Raw genomic sequence first — 12,241 nt, forward strand, 5'->3', positions numbered from 1 at the left:
ATCGCCAATCGACAATTTTGCTTACAATTTTTACAAACGAACACTACGCTAGAACAGTAGAATGCAATCCTACAAGTAACCAGTTCCGCGCCAAAAGTTTCCGTGTCTGAACTCAGTCAATGCAGAAGAGCCCTACACAATTTTGTCTACCGAAGGAAAATAAAACTACCAATTTGACCAAAATGGTAAGGCTAATGGCAACACTACTTGTGGAATGTTTAATAGCTCATATCAGTGTTGCCAAACATGGGGTTTTCCTATCAAAACTGGTAGGTTTTTTTTTCCATTTGGTAGGTTGGTAGGCTATATTGGATTTTGGTAGGTGAATGTCTATGCGTAGTTAATTTGTTTTTATTGTACTAGCTGTATTTTGGTTTTTCTAAATGTTATGTTATCTACGTTTTTAATAAACTTGACATCAAAAATATACTAAAAACTTAAATACAATTTTGGTAGGTTTTGGTTGAGTTTGGTAGGAAAATTTGGTAGGAAACAAAATTTGTTCATGGTAACACTGGCTCATATTCAAACTCGTGGTGTATTAAGTACACACACACTAGCTTTGTTTCTTTACTTTTGTAGCAGATAAGTATCAGGAAGACGAACGGGAAAAATTACAAAATTACGCTCACAGAGTGAAATTTAGTGTTGTTCACACTTGCCTGGTTATCAGGATATGTGGTTACAATTTTTATTCTGTTTACAAAAATAAAATAAAAAGAAAATTGCCCCTTTCCCACTCCATAGCACGTGCAATATAAGTTTGCACCAAAAAAATTTTATACCATTAGAATTAGAAAAAAAGGGTGGACAACGCCACTGCTTCGTTTCTTTCTAGCTTAACGGGTCGTATTCTGCACGTATGCCTATTTTCACTAAAATCACAGTTTTCCACAGTTTGCAGACTTTATTTATTAATTATTACAAATCATATTTTCACAATTTAAAGCAATTAAAATTCATTTCCTATAGAAAAATGGAGTATTAATATAATTGACTCTTCTGACATTTTCTTTTATCCTTCCCTTTGGTTTTGTTTATTTTTACACGAGAAATTTATTCTATTATTCTTTACGGCTAATACCATGTTCAGACCGCCATCGAAAACATGTTTTAGTTGCTAAGACTGGTTTTCGACCTAAAACTTGTGTTTTCGTCCTTGTAAAATCTGTCAAACGAAAACCAGTTTTCGCTGAAAACTACTTGAAAACTCACATTCCACCCATTCCAATCGGTGTCTTCACTTGTTTTTTAGATATATTTATCGAAGTGTAAGTCATATTTTATCATCTCTAATATGCTAGTTGGGATTTATTGCCAATTGGCTGGCCAAATTAAAATATAAATAAACGACAAAGGTTGCTAATAATAAGAAAATGAAAGAAAAATATTATGGTTTTGTTTTTTCGTAGCAAAACTGTAAACAAAGGATGAAAGAAATGTCAACGAAAACTCTAACAGCCGGTGCGAACAGCTAACAGCACACAATCCCAAAACTCGTTTTCAAAGTATTTTCGTTGTCGGTCCGAACATGGTTTAACACTATCTTGTGTAAATTCGCCTTGCTAGTGATAAATATCTGTAAAGAAACAAAGCTACTGTGTGGTGTATTCAATATACATTTTTTGGTGAATTCTTTGGACAATTGTCAATTGCCCACAGAAATTATCAGGAATTGCGGAAAGAGGTAATTTTGTAAACAAACATTCTTATCATATTATCAAGAGATAATTGGTATTTTTTCTTATTTTTCAGATCTCTAGCTTATAGGCAGAGTCAGCAGCATACGTGGCGATTTTCGGAAAATAGTTTTCGTAGCGTTTTTGATGTTCTTTGGTTTTGTTGACATCGTCTTCTACCTCTTCATAGTGATTTTTTAGCGACTTGATGTGTTTTCTGCAGCGATTTAAACTATAAATTTTGATTTCTTTCAAATTTATGATTTAAATGAAGTGCTTTGTGATTTGAACAAGTTTGTGCGTTGGTTTGGTTTGCCAAGAGGCGTAAATTTGCGTGAAAAGTGGGTGCACTTTTGCGGTCAGAAAAAATCGAACTGCGCTGATGCTACGTGGTTGCAAAACACTTTCTATCAAGAAAACCATATTTTATGAACACCTTTGCCTCATTTTTATTCAGTTTCAGTTATTATATTTGATGATAAATGCCAATATAATCGCACTCAACCACCGCGCATTTTTCGTTTTCTTTGTTTGTTTTCATTCTTAGGTTTTGTACTTAAAATGACGATATGTATACTAAACCCTACCCTGTTTATTTATGTATTTATCATTAAGAAATTTCCATTAAAATAGATACAGTTCAGTGTCTAACAAAATATGTATGTATAAAAACGGAAATAATAAAATTAATGTTTTTTAACTTAAGTGCTGTCTCTTTTATTTGAATGAAGGAATAAAATGTATACGGGGTTACAGAGTGTGAATTAAAGGAAAGAATACGCCTTTTTTAGCATTAATTTGTAGTTTGTGAACCAAATAAAAAAAGTGGTGCATTTTAGGAGCTAGTGCAGTTTTCGTACTAATCTCAATGAATAAATAGTACCAAAACGTTAAAGGCAGAATTTTGAGTTGAGAAAAAGTACTGGCGGGATGACAAATACACCAAAATATTATCTTTTATTTAATCTAAACACATATGTACCAAAATTCATAAATATACACCAAGTTATACACCAGTGTGCTACTTGAGTTTTTGCATGTTTTGCAAAAAAAAACTGGTTTTGCATATTTTAATATATTTTGCAATAAATGCATATGGGTTTTGCATATTTTTGTTTATTTTTTTTACAACCATTTAAATTTAGTGCGAAATCTATTGACAAAAAAAAAATTACCTTTAATTTGTTCCCAAATATTCATCTGAATATCTTCTTGGATAGTCAAGCGGCCAATAATGAACTCTTTTCTACCTCTGTCAAATTTCAATTAGTGGAGGACTGTAGGAGAGAGCTAGCGTATACATATCTCTATCTAATACAAAATTACCCTAACATGGGTCCCGGGACATAGGAACATTTGCGGAAACGAGGCAGCGGAAGAGCTAGCCAGGTGCGGCGCCGCACTGAATGTGTCCCACGCAAAAATTTCCGAAATTTATCATTTGAAGACCAAGCAGATGTGGGACCGTACAGGATCGTACAGACTTACCCGGCAGTTCTGGGTATCCTACGAAAACCTTAAAACCAAAGCTCTCTTAGGAATTAGCAAAGAAGATACCTACAAACTTACTGCAGCGCGCACCGGGTACTGGCCCGTTGGGGTACATGTCGAAAGGATGGGATTGCCCTTCAACAGGTTCTGTCGCAGTGGCGATGGCCCTGGCTCAAAAGAGACAGTTGAACCTGTGCTGCCGAAAGTACTACTATGGGAGTATTTTACTACTATTCTGAAATCTGTACTCCCATACTCCCCAAAGACCGATTTTACTGCTATTTTTTTAAGATAATCAGCCTTATCGTGAGTTTCGCCCGGAAACGAAAAGTGAACCGACATTGAACACTGCCAAACCACACCGTTAGAGTATTTTCTATTTCTTTTATAATTCATTGAACGTATCCAATTCAAATTCAGTGAAATTGTGTTGAACACTGTCAAGATGTACCGTTTAAAATATTTTAAGCGCATACTATTCGTTTACATTTGGCGTGCACAAATTCCTTTCCTTGGCGTATTTAGTTTAAAAAAAATGGATAGGTGAGTTTTGTTTACTTATTTAAACAACAAATTTGATTATTATTGCCTTGTTAATATGTTTTGTGTAAGGTATTTAAAAAATTGGTTGGCTTCACGGTGAAGGCTTGAACAAATAGGAGTTTTCATGTGAGTTCTATTAAAATATGCAAATTCAAAAACTCGAACAATATATTCTCTTCCGTCGTATTGCAAAGTGCAATTGCAAACATTTTTTTTTATACTCGTTGCTCCCCGTTACGATGAATTCGGTATAAGTAAAATATCAACCGTTTAGCTATTAAAACACTGAAGGTTGATAGGGCTCTTTATGCTTCATACGTACTAAATTTTTTGTGAAAGTGAAAAACAACGCTATAAGCAATTAATGAAGTTTAAAACGAAAAGCTTAGAGCACATGTTATATCTCTACATACATATATATTAGAGGTATACGCCGCCGCCGCCGCCGCCGTTTTTTGTGATTTCTCACGCGCCGCCGCCGAGTTACGAAATTTGAAGCACATTGAAATACATCGTTTGAAGGAACTAAATACTACTCGTATAAAAACTCTATTTTACGAAATGAAAATTACATTTTTAAAAGACGCTGCGACGCTAGACGCTGTTAAAGTTTTATACCTAGGTACAATAATATTATGGGTGCGAGACGATTGAACTAGGTTCAGTTTTCGGTAAAGATAGCATGGTTGGCGGTTTCTAATTAACTTATACAAAAATAAGATGTTACGAATCTTCAGATAGCTCTCCAAGTTCGAGCGTAAGATGCTTCTTGTGAACTCTGAAATGTGGTCATACTTTCTTTTACCGTATTATTTAAGGCCATATTTAATTTGTTCTTGGATTCACTGTCCAGATTACAATAAACCAATTCGAAATACGAAATGTTGGGGACAATAAGAGACCGTACCAATTTAAGCTTTATGTTAGTTGGTAGGCACTTACACGTTTGCCATAAATTCCTTAGAATCAAATATATCTTGGATATACAATGGCTAATGTGATCTGTGCAAGTTAAATGTGTATTCATTATGCCCGAGCGCACTTGTGCACAAGGGTATGTTAATTTTGTTCACATAACGGTTGTTTGTAACAGCCAAAACGAATCGAGATAGATATAGACAAATGTATACATAAATGCTCAGAATGAATAGAGAAACCGATTAAGCCATGTCTGTCTGTCCGTCCGTCTATCCGTCTGTCCGTCTGTCCGTCCGTCCGTGTACACGATAACTCGAGAAAAAATTTAGATATCTCAACGAAATTTGGTACGTAGGTTTCTGTTGATTCAAGGTAGGTTGGTATTGAAAATGGGCGAAATCGGACTGTAACCACGCCCACTTCCCATATAACGGTAATTTCCAGAAATACGAAAACTACGATATTTTAGTAACTACTGAAGATAATTCACTCAAAATTGATATTTACAATAATTTTCAGACGGAAAATAAGAATATTATAAGTTTTTGGAAAATGGGCGTAGGCACGCCCACGTATGGTTACATGTGTATATCTTGGTAACCGCTGCACCAATTTCTTCCAAACTTGGCACTGTTGCTGGCCTTAATACAGCATACTAAACGGCCGAAAATTTAAAAAATCGGACAATAACCACGCCCACATCCCATATAACGGTAATTTAGAGAAATACAAAATCTTCGATAAATCAGTAAATATTAAAGCTAGTTTATTCAAAATTGATGCTTGCAACAATTCTTTACCAAGAAATACGTTTATGGTAAAATTTTGGAAAACGGGCGTGGCACCGCCCACTTATGATCACATATACATATGTATATCGGTAACCGTTCTACCAATTTGTACCAAACTCGGTATTTTTATTGTGCTTGCCACATAAAAGCAAAACGTTGAAAATCATTGAAATCGGACTAAAATTACGGCGGCTTTTCATATATCGGTAAATTTCAGAAATGCTTGAAACTGCAATATTTCGAAATTTAAGGACGCTAATTTACTCTAAATTGATACACCCCGGCTTACCACCTAGCGGTAGCTTTCGGAAAGGTGAAAAAACATATATTTAATACTTGCGCCGGGTATTTAATGTTCGGCTACACCCGAACTTAGACTTTCTTACTTGTTTTAAAACCAAGATTCGTTACAACGGAATGGAAATTCAACTCCGTATTGACCAGCGTTAATGACGGCAAACTTCTTAAATCAAGAGGATCAAACGATATAGGCAGTACCTGCGTTTTGGCAACATTTAAACTGAGACCGTTCGTTTTGGCCACTTGACTATTCTACCAAGATCATCATTTAACCTAAAAACTAAATCTTCACCTAGACCGATGGGACGCGAGAAATAAATCTGTGTGTCATCAGCATATAAATGAATACAAGAGTTTTGGCAACAATAAACAATATCGTATTTTAAAACACTAAAAAATGGGACCTAGAATCGAGCCTTGAGGTACTCCAGAAGTGATTTTTTTGCGACAAGAAAAGATATCTCCGCATTGGACTTGTTGGTATCTGTTTGAGAGATAGTTGCTTATTTATTTCAGTGACGTTGAATTAAAACCAAAATAATGTTGCAGCTTTAACAAAAGAATGTCATGTCTTACCATATCAAAAGCTTTAGAAAAATCTAAGAGCACTAAAATAGTAAGTAACTTATTATCAAAAGCAGGACGAATGTCTTCCTTAACTTTTAAGAAGGCAGTAGACTGTGATTGGATAGAAAACCAGATTGGAACTCGCTCAAGAGACTGTACTTATCAAGGTCATCAATTATTTGGGTGGAAATTAATTTTTCGAAAACTTTCGCTAGAGCTGGTAAAATGCTAATGGGTCTAAAGTCCATTGGAGAGTCAGCTGAGTTGTTTTAGGGATCCGAATAATATTTGCAATTTCCCATTCTTTGGGAAAGGTAGAGGAGGTTAAGGCATAATTGAAAATATTTGTAAGAGTAGGCAGCACATAAGGCAGAATTAGTTTTAGAAAGCGTAGACTGACTCCATCCATGCCGGTAGCATTTGATTTTATTGCAAAGACGCATTTTGCGACATCATCTTCCGTAGCTACATCGAATGAAAATTCGTATGCCGACTTATAATTTAAACTTTCATTAGTAGTAAAAGGATACGGTTCTGACAAGGCAGCACCAGTAATGAAATAAGTATTCATTTCATCGGCATCAATCGTTCATGTTTTCGCGTCCTTAGCACAGACTCCTAATGTTTTTAAATTTTTCCACAATGCTTTAGGGGACAAGTCAGTGTTGAGCTTGGTTTCCAAGTAGTTCTTCTTGTTATTACGTACTGCTCTAGCCACTTTATTTCGGAGATTTTTATAACTATTCCAGCGCTCAGTTGTAGGATTTCCTTTCCAATACTTGTAGGCCATAGATCAATCTTTAATAAGATTTAGGATATCATTCATTTCATTTCATTTCATTGTTATAATTATTTATTTGTGTACTTCTTACTGGAACGTGTTTTCAAACAGATATTTTACTAGCAAAGTGAAGTGGGTTAAGTTTTCATCATTATTAGAAAAGAACCAGCAGCGATTTAGTCTAGTGAGATACTCTCGTCAGTTAATGCACCTACATTGATATTTTTGAAGTCCATAAACGTTAAATGGCTAATTGGATCCTTTTTAAAAAATTCAATATTAAGAGAAATAAATATTAGCTCGTGATCAGAAACACCGGCTAGGGGAAACTGGTCTAGATGATTTATTCCGCTAGCAACACTTACGCCAAAAAGATCTAACATGCTAGGCTTACAGTGTGGTGCAAAGCGAGTTGCATATTTGTTCGATATAGTAATTCCCCAGCCGTTGAAGCAATTCAGCAAGAACTTACACCTAGCATTTTCAACGAGGAGATCCACATTGAAGTCAACACAAATGAGGACATTCACATAGGTCAAGGACAGTTCTGAAATTTTAGTGAAAAGCGGCGAAATATCATTAGATTTATGGGGATTATAAGTACAGACAACCAGACACTTTTGGACGCTATCACTAAACTCAACAAAAATACTTTCGAAAGCTAGGATGGTTGGATTTATAGATAATTTTACAATTGAGCTTAGGCTTATAATAACTTACTATCCCACCGCCTCCTTGGCCAGTAGATCTATCATTTCTTATAAGTGAAAAATCACAAAGATCATATGCGGAGTTAGTTACATACGGCTTAAACCATGTCTCGGTTACTCAAATTACGTCAACGTTTAAATTCTGAAAAATAAAATTTAAATATTCTAGCTTATCAACTGTTAGACTTCGAGCATTAAAATGGCAAACATTAAACCCACTATTATGTTCGCATGTATCTTTAAGAGCTATTCTTAGATTGTCGTTGCTAGTGTGCCTTAAGTTGCTAAACATATGCATATACACATGTTTAAGATGCTTACAAAGAGAGCAGTCACAAAGATTAAGTAAATGTGAAAGGGAGACAAGGAGTTTTGGTCATGTGGGATACAAGAGAAATACATGAGTTAATAAGAGAAAGAAAAACACATATAAAACAAATCGTACTGCTTATGCATACTATATAAGTAATAAAACTAAAGATAATACATATCGTCGTTTAAAGTGCAAAACCGTGTATCAACAAAATGCAAAACCGCGTATGTGAGGTTGTATAAATTATTTTCTGGAGAGTAAAAACACTCATATTTCAAAATGATTCTCTTTTTTATAAAGAAATCGCATTTCTGGCAAGTATATTTCAGGACGAATGGATAAGGTTTGAGCCAAGAGCTTGTGTGAGCGAATCCAAATTTTGGCAGCCAATGTCAGTTACGCGGTTTTACAGAATGACGATACGCGGTTTTGTACTTTAAACGACGACAGGTTTCAAATGGCAGCTACTCTGCAGCTACATGCACTCTAGTCGCTTCACGGTCGGCACTCCTTCTAATGTAGACTTGTCCACGAATAGAGAATGCACTAACTAGGCGTTTTTGTCTTTTTAGCTCAGTTGCCAGTCGCATAAGCTCACGATTCTTCCTAGTTAAGCATTCATGGACGAAGATCTTCTCGTCAGTATTCAGAGAATTTCGGCCAGATTTTAGAAAAGTAGCAATCGCCTTAAACAATTGTGAGCGATCAAACGCAGAGTTTAGTTTGACGATAATTGGACAATGCTGGTTACTACCTCTGTTCTTACTTTTGTTTTTGTTCGCGCGCAGACGAAACGTAGAGTGTACGGGAAGTGGGGGCAGGTTGACTGCCTGGCATAGGTGCGAGAACAAGAGAGCTAAATCTTCTTCTGGCACCTGCGGAACACCATAAATGATAACATCAGTCGCCACTAGCGCATTCTCTAACTCGTTCACTTGCTGACATATACTACGTTTATGCGCAGGCTAATTCACGAATTCGTTTCATGAATTTGGGTTAAAATTGGTTGCATAAACAACATTTCATGAATTCAATTATACACGAAAGTTAACCATGAATTCGGCATCATTTCATGAAATCGTGAAGTTCAAGTCCGGGAACGTCACGTTTCACAAACAGCTGTTTACTAGGGTTATGATGTTTTTAGATTAAAAAGCATGAGTGGCATAACCAGGATTTAAAACACTGGAAAAGTTGTATGGAATTGTTCAAATATAAAATAAATTCAAATAGAATAAACTGAGGATATATTAAAACCAATTTAAACATAATATGGCTCATTGCCTAGTACCTACGTCTTTTGCAAATTAAAAAGGGTGCCGAAAAAGTCACAACCCTACTTTTTAGTTTCTCGCCAGTGCGTTTCCACTTTTTCAAAGCACTTTATTTGATGAATTCGCGAACTATGCATATACGGGACCATTTTTGAATTCATGAAATAAAGAATTTGTGAATTCTGTCGCATAAACGTAGTAAAAATGTAATAACATCTTTGTTTTGGTTACCATTTTCGCGCAACGTCTCTAGCGCACTCACTCGCTCCTCCATAGATGTCATTGCGGACTTAAAATTGGCAAGATCAGCACAAACTTCAGACATTTTCTGCATAGCTCGGTTTTTTCAACCTCATAAATTATAACCCATTTGCAAAAATTTTAAAATCAAAAGTTATCAAAACAAATTTTATGGGACTGCGAATTATTATTTTCTACTTTTTAGTCCTTTTATAAAAGCGTTGTATATTAAAAAGTTGCCTTTATATTATTTATTTTCTACTTTTTAGTCTTGTCTGTATAAAATTTTGCAATAGATATTAAAATAATTCAACGATATTACATATCTATGAACCTGGGTTGTTGCGAATATTCGCATTCGCATTCACAACCGCGGAGCTTCCGCATTAATTTTAACATTCGCATTCGCTTTCGCATTCGCAATAATCAATGCGGATCTTTTGCGAATGCGAATATTGAAGGGACCGAAAATTACAGTTATTTTTTGACGAGTTATACTTGGACAAGTATTTTTTATTCCGAAATAGAAGTACTTTCTGGATAATACACAAACCACTTATCCAAATTAACAAGTTTGGTATCCAATGAAAGAGGACTTGAATAGCTTTAAAACGGAAATGTCTAAAAGAACAAAGCCTCACATTGAAAAATATTTCAATAAAAAAATTTAATTAATTACCATAGAAGAAACATTGGGTCAGGTATGTATTTACATGAATTTCTTTAGTATTAAGTTATGAAAAAATATAAATAGAGGTGTTAAGCTTCATTCGATATTTCTATTTCAGTCCTCTTTCATACGATACCAAATTTGTTTAATTTGGATAAGCGGTTTCTTTATTATCCGGATAGGAGGTTTATTTCGGAACAAAAAATATTAGGCCAAATTTAACTCGGAAAAAATAACTGTTATTTTCGGTCCCTAGAATATTGTGCAAGTGCACAGACGTATATCTAACCAATGATTACGTGACAAATTCCGAAACAACCAAAAGAATTAGAATGAAGAATAGATTGTGAAGATGAAAGTCAGAAGGATACATCCGACATTTGTAGCCCCGATGAAATTCACAAAAAGTAATTATTGCACCGCAATAAAAATAAATAAATATAATTGAAAGTCCTCTCAACTGGTGCAGTGTCAATCGAAAAGAATTTACAATTTTACCAAGTTTCAAGTTTTTCAAGTTTGTCGCCTCGAGCGAGTTGTTGTAAAGTGACGCAGTTTCGATTTACGACCCTTCAAAAAGTTTTTATTAAGTACAATGTTCCAATTTTTAAATTCAAGTACTAAAAAACATTCAGTCTTATCATGAGTTTGATTTTCCCCGAACCGGTTCACTTTTCAATTTTGGTTTTCATGTACATATTAACTATGGACAGAATACAAATTTTCGGGCAAAACTCAGGATAAGGCAGATTATTAGAAATTATTGACCTTTCCATTTTTTATTTAACTAAATCACCTAATTTACCCACCTTAATTATTTCTTAAAAATAACTGACACCCCATTCGCACCCGCATCCGCGGATGTTAGCTTTTAAACATCCGCATTCGCATCCGCGGATGTCTACAATTCCACATTCGCAACATCCCTAGTATGTACATACATACGAGCACCAATTAATTTCATTTAAAGAAATGGCGTGTGGTCCGTTTCCGCACTAGACTTTTTATAGGAACTATGCAAACCTAAGGTTTTATAGTTACAAATGGTGTCTGGACACACAACGTTGCAAGTTGATAAAAGCGTTGTAAAATAAAGGAATTGCTCAAAGTTGTTGTTGTTTGAGATTGAAAATGAGAATGTGTGTGTGAGTTTGTGTGTAAAATTTTAAAATTAAATTGCTTGCAAACGTCAAGAATTTGAAAAATTCCTCGCAGCGGTTCTACCTTCCTATTTTTTATCATGGTAAATACTTTGCTTTGCGAAGAACAAGTTGCAAATATCTTAAAAATTTTCACTGATTATAGATGAAACAACGGATGTGCGAGGGTCCAGCCATCGAAAGGATCAGGCTTAAGACACTCGGTAAGCCATTCCTGCAGAATGTTTTAGAGTGCAGCTGCCTCTCTCTGTATGACGTATTGAAATTCCTGCCTCCATATGACTGCAGGTTGTTCGAATTGTGGAATCGAAATGGCAAACTTGCTAATTACTTATCACCAACTCACCAGTGACAATCCACTTAAATCAACCAATCATTCAACTGAACCACTTTTAAACCATCAATGTTTCTATTTCCCTAAGATTGTAACTGTCGGCTTGATTATAAACTAATCTTATACATAATATGGTTTGTATTTTGAATTTGTATTTGTTATTTATTTTTGAACTGGCAATAAGATATTAGAAAAATTTTTTAAATTGCATATTTTACTTGTTTATAGCGTATATTTTTGAATTTTTAGTGCATAGTATATGCGCATATATTCGATTTTTCAGTACATGAGATTCCGATCCCTAATAATAAGTAACCATCCGCAATTTCCTTGTTGGGGTTAGGTTTAACCCCTTAACCCCTCTTTGCGTTCGCCGCTACTGAATTCTATAAACTGTCAGTTTTCACAAAATTTAAAATGTACATGTGTATTTTAAATTGTCATGTAAATTATGTTGCTGCCTTCATGTT

General features: G+C 34.9%; 1 long non-coding RNA gene across 1 annotated transcript; it reads left to right on the forward strand.

Moving 5' to 3' along the window:
- The first annotated feature begins 1,545 nt into the window (after positions 1-1,545).
- Positions 1,546-2,191, forward strand: LOC118733507. The gene is made up of 2 exons (XR_004992267.1): positions 1,546-1,687; positions 1,756-2,191. It is a non-coding gene; the product is annotated as an uncharacterized LOC118733507 (long non-coding RNA).
- Positions 2,192-12,241: the final 10,050 nt, after the last annotated feature.

This window comes from Rhagoletis pomonella, unplaced genomic scaffold (genome assembly GCF_013731165.1).
Source record: "Rhagoletis pomonella isolate Grant_MI unplaced genomic scaffold, Rhpom_1.0 Rhpom_scaffold_00001, whole genome shotgun sequence".
Classification (NCBI taxonomy): Eukaryota; Metazoa; Arthropoda; class Insecta; order Diptera; family Tephritidae; genus Rhagoletis; species Rhagoletis pomonella.